This window comes from Dipodomys spectabilis, unplaced genomic scaffold, assembly GCF_019054845.1.
Source record: "Dipodomys spectabilis isolate Male_0828 unplaced genomic scaffold, ASM1905484v1 ptg000034l, whole genome shotgun sequence".
Taxonomy (NCBI): Eukaryota; Metazoa; Chordata; class Mammalia; order Rodentia; family Heteromyidae; genus Dipodomys; species Dipodomys spectabilis.
The window spans coordinates 8,446,901-8,452,102 of record NW_024870711.1 but is presented as its reverse complement, the minus strand read 5'-3'; the positions used below and the strand labels follow the sequence as shown (position 1 = coordinate 8,452,102).

Here is a 5,202-nt window from a genome sequence, read left to right as displayed (position 1 = left end):
GTTTGGCGGATTGTGTTCTTGGACCTGCACCATGATCACTGGTGCTGCCAGCACATCCCCCAGGCCCGGGGGAGTCGGTCTTCAGTCCCACCTGCCCTCTGTCACCTTAGTCCCAGAGAGGTGACCCTGTCCTTGAGCAAAAGTGTCCAGGAAAATGAGTCCAAGGAAGAAAATTGACATTTGGAAGACAAAACATCAGATCCCTTTGCATCAAAATATAAACACGGTTTGTGTAATTGAGTTTAATTTGAGATGATAGGTATAAGCTAGGACAGTCTGAGAGAGACTGCAGGTTGTCAAGCCACATCTCTTGGCTGGGCAGGAGGCCTTGCCTCTACTTACCCTACTCAAGTCCTGGGGCTTAGGCCAGGCCCATACTCCTACCCAACACAGTTAACTACTGCCAACATTTTATCTCTTTTGTTCTACTTCATTTAGGTCATAGATTTGGGGGTAGGGGGAGTGTTTGGAGGGAGTGCTGGTACTGGAGCTTGGCCTCCTTTCGCTCAGCTTTTTGCTCATAGCTGGCCCCTTACCACTTGAGCCAAGCTTCTAGTTCCAGCTTTTTGGTGGTTAATTGGGAATAAGAGTTTTGTGGACTTTCATGCCAAGGCTGGCTTCAAACCACCACTCTCAGATCTCAGCCTCCTGAGTAGCTGGGATTACAGGTGTAAGGCACTGGCAGTGTGCTTGGTCATAGCGTTTTGATTTAGCTTGGTTTTGGTCATAGTTTTTATGGCTTTTTTTAAAAATAAAAATGCACAGCTTCATTTTTTCTATGGAAGTCAATGATGTGGGGTGCAAAGAATGGACAGCAGCACTTAACCAGGCCACGACGGAGAATCAGGACAGTGTCACAATCCTCTTGCCAACGTGACCCCATCTGCACTTCTAGCCATATTCCCCATAGGATGCGCCGAGACTTAGAAGCCAGTGACTTGGCTCACAGTGGCCCTCCCCGCACTACATGCGCACACTGTGTGCCGGAATCTGAATGTCCAGCCAGAACCCCTGGCCTCACTGAGTAGGAGACAACATGGGGGAATTGGGGTGAGGCTGGGGACTGAGGTCAGCTGCTGCCACCAGCCCCACACACTTCTGGGGCCCAAGCATGGCTGTCCTTCCTGGGCTTGTCCTGTGCTGCTGCCATCAACTAATTACACTCTTAGACTTAAGCTGAGGCAAAGGGTCTGCAGTTAGTTCAGTCTTCTGGAGCTCTAGTCAAGGTGTAAGAGAGTGCCTTCCGGTGGGGGCTCCAGGAGCACCCATCTCCACCCGCCACCGCCCGCCCTCCTTGCTGGTGGAGCTTTCCTCCTAAGGGGTCAGGGGGACCTCTGCTATTCTTGTCACGTTTTTTCCCCTGCCTTTGCCTTTCTTGCCTCCTTTTCTAACTGGGAAACCTCGTCACTGTTGCTCCCTGTTTAAAAACCTACAAGGACTCTGTTGGTTAAGATCTAAACTTGAGCAGAGCGCCCCCCGGAGGAGAGCACCTTCCGTCCTTTCTGCACCCCACTTGCCTCTCATTGGCCAGAGTACCTGAAGCGCCACGGGCCACGCTGCCCGCGTCTTCACACACACCTTTCCCGCTGCAGCTGTGTCCGCTCTCCTCAGGCCCACGACACCTGGCACGTTCTGCATGCCCCTCAGGCGTTGGCTCGAAGTACAACCCAGCCTTCCTTCATCTCTGCAGGGAGAAGCGGCACCTCCCTGGTTCTGCACAGACCCCTGCTCAGACCTCCATCTGTCAGCCTAGCCCACCCTTCCTTTGCATGTCTCTGAAAGCTGTCTAACAGCAAGGCACTAGGTTTATATATCATGAGGAGGCCTGGATTCCTTGACAGCCAGCTAAATGAGTCCTGGATTTTGGTATCATCAAGTTTCTTTTAACCTAGAGTATAAAATAATACATGATTATTGAAATCTTTCAACAGTAAATAAATATACACATGTAAATGATTTGGGGTTGCCGGGCTCATACCTGTAATCCTACTCAGGAGTCTTGAGATTTGAGGAATGGCGGTTCAAAGCTAGCCCATGCAGGAAAGTCCGTGAGACTCATCTCCAATTAACTACCAGAAAGCTGGAAGGGGCAATGTGGCTCAAGTGGTAGAGTGCTAGCTTTGAGCTGAAGAGCTGAGGGACAGCGCCCAGGCCCAGAGTTCAAGGCCCACAACCGACCAAAAAAAAAAAAAAAAAAAAGATTTGGAGTCAAAAAGTAATAACTGCAAATGTTGTGAATTTTATGATCCAAACATTGCTGATAGAAACATCAGGAAATTCTGGATTAGATTAAAAAACATACCTTTAGGGCTGGGAAAGTAGCTCAGTGGTAGAGCGCTTGCCTTGCATGCATGAGGCCCTGGGTTCGATTCCTCAGCACCACATAACAAAAAAGAAAAAAGCCGGAAGTGGCGCTGTGGCTCAAGTGGTAGAGCGCTAGCCTTGAGCTGAAGAGCTGAGGGAAAGCGCCCAAGCCCAGAGTTCAGGCCCCACAACCGGACCCAAAAATAAAAACATACCTTTATACTCAAAGATAAAAAGAAACAAGGAAAAGCCTACCTTCCCAAAACAAATACAAAACTGCACCCCCAAGTTGTAAGCAGGAGTCACTGCTGCCTGTACCTGAAATGGGATAAGAGGAGGAGCTGGCTAGGGATCTAGGATGTAAAAACTGGCACTCTACAGAAGGCCTGGTCAGCAAATGCGTAGTTCAGAAGCAAACACCCCAGCACCAGGGCTGGGAAGGTGGCTCAGTGGTAGAGCGCTTGCCTTGCATGCATGAGGCCCTGGATTCGATTCCTCAGCACCACATAAGCAAAAAGAAAAAAACCAGAAGTGGCGCTATGGCTCAAGTTGTAGAGTGCTACCCTTGAGCTGAAGAGCTGAGGGACAGTGCCCAGGCCCAGAGTTCAGGCCCCACAACCAGACCCAAAAAAAAAACAAAACACCCCAGCACCAGAACGTGATATGAAGTTGGGTGCCCTGCGAAGCAAATGCTGAATCTACAAAATACAAGTACAGCCAAGTATAAGAAGCGGCCTGGCCCAGGAGGCTCATGCCCACAATACTAGCTACTCGGGAGCCTCAGATCTGGAGGGTCACAGTTTACAGCCAACCCAAGAAGAAAAGTTTAGATACCATTTCCAATTAAACAGCAAAATGCCATACTGAAAGTGTGGCTGAAGTGGTGGAGTGCCAGGCGTGAGCAAAAAAACAGCCAAGCAACAGTGCAAAGAGTGCACACGTGCGCGTGTGGACACACACACACACACACACACACACACACACACCACTTCAAGAAATTGGTTGTAGGAATAATTGCTAGAGAAGACCAAATAAGAGAAGGCAGGACTTCGTAGGCTGTTACTGAGGCCAGAGGCAGGTCCAATACCTGTGAAAGCAGAAGTGAGGAAGGAAGACTGGAAAAGAGGGGCAGCAGTGCTGGCCGCGTGTTGGCCTGACAAAGATGCTGAGGCAGACTGCCCACTGGAGGGTCATGTTAGGCAGCCCCGTGCCCCACTACCCAGTCCAAGTCTGCAAACTGGAGCATTGTCCAAGAGTGTTCACTGCTGGAGCTCTGGTAACCTGCAGTCCTACAACTACATGGCCTATAACTCGGCCTGGGTGCTATTCCTGAGCTTTTATCACTCAAGGCTAGCACTCTGACACTTTGAGCCACAGAGCTACTTTCGAGTTATTTTGCTCATTAATTTGAGAGTCTCACAGACTTTCATGCCCAGACTGGCTTTGAACTGTGATCCTTCAACCTCAGCCTCCTGAGTAGCTAGGATTACAGGCATGAGCCACTGACACCCAGCACAAGTTATTTTTGTTTTGTGAGCTGGTACTGGGTTTGAACTCAGGGCCTACATGCTGTCCCTTAGCTTTTTCACTTGAAGCTGGTGCTCTACCACTTGAGCCATAGCTCCACTTCGCCTTTTTGCTGGTTAACTGAAGATAAGTCTCACAGACCTTTTTTTCCAGTCTGACCTTAAACTTCAATCCTCTCAGGTCTGAGTAGCTAGGATTACAGGCATAAGCCACCAGCACTTTGACTGAGGCCAGGTTTTTGAAGTGAGAAGCAAATGGTACAACAACATAGCTGCTCCTGATGACAAAAGCTGTGTATCCCAGGCTGGGCACTGGATGATAGCCCTGAGCAGGGAAGTATCTTCCTTGAGAATCCAAAACCACAGTTAAGACTTCATGCAAGTTCAGAGTTCAAATTTACACTATCGGACAGGCTGCTAAATTGACCTAAGAATTGAAAGAAGTCCAGTGATAGCACTTGAGGTTTCTGGCTGAAGCAAGTTTAAAAAGAGGAGCGACCATCCACAATCCAGGCTGCAAGCCCTGCTAATAACAATTCACAATCACACGCCACAAAACCACAAGGTAACAACCCCCCATTACAGAGAACACAAATGACAGGATTAAGAGTCCAAGAACTCAAACTCATACAGATACTCCCACAGAGAATTTCACATTCTCTGTGTATGTCTTCATTGTATCAAACTAAGAGGGCAAAAAGTGGAAGAATCAGAATGGGGAAAAGTTTAGTCAACAGGAATCATTAAACCTTAAGAAAAATCAAGTTAATCTAAAAAGGAAAGTATCATTTGAGAAAAACAAATGGAATTTCTAGAAATATAAGTACAGTTGCCTAGCATCTTGCTGAGAATGAGAGATGGAGTCCCACAGACTTTTCTGCTCAGATTGGTTTTGGTTTTGGTTTTTTTTGGGGGGAGGTCTGGTCATGGGGCCTGAACTCTGAACTCTTGAGCTCTTCAGCTCAAGGCTAGCACTTTACCACTTGAGCCACAGCACCACCAGCAAATGCCAAAATCTTTAGAGGCTGATAATGGCATAGTATTTCCATATGACCTGCGCACATTTCCTGTATACTTTAAATCTCTAGATTACATGTAATATCTAAATATAACTACTATGTAAATAATTGTTATATTGCATTTTTTATGTGTGTGGTACTAGAACTTGAACTCAGAATTTCAGATTTAGAAAGCTGTTGCTCTAACTCTGAAGCCAAACCTCCAATCCTGTTTGTTGGTTGGTTTACTATTTTCAGGATAGGGTCTCAATTCCCACCTGAGAACATACCTGAGTACAATCCACCTGAGATCACAGGCATGTGCTTCATGTACTACTTCCTTCTGTGGAGAGGGGGGTCTCCCAAACTTTTCT

General features: G+C 47.6%; 1 protein-coding gene across 1 annotated transcript in view; it reads left to right on the top strand.

Annotated features, from left to right (window-relative positions):
• The first annotated feature begins 651 nt into the window (after positions 1 to 651).
• Positions 652 to 5,202, top strand: part of LOC122105974 (zinc finger protein 777) — a 53,834-nt gene continuing 49,283 nt past the window's right edge. The window contains exon 1 of the mRNA XM_042677284.1: positions 652 to 670. The gene's annotated coding sequence lies outside the window, so the exon portion shown is untranslated. The remainder of the gene's footprint in view (positions 671 to 5,202) is intronic.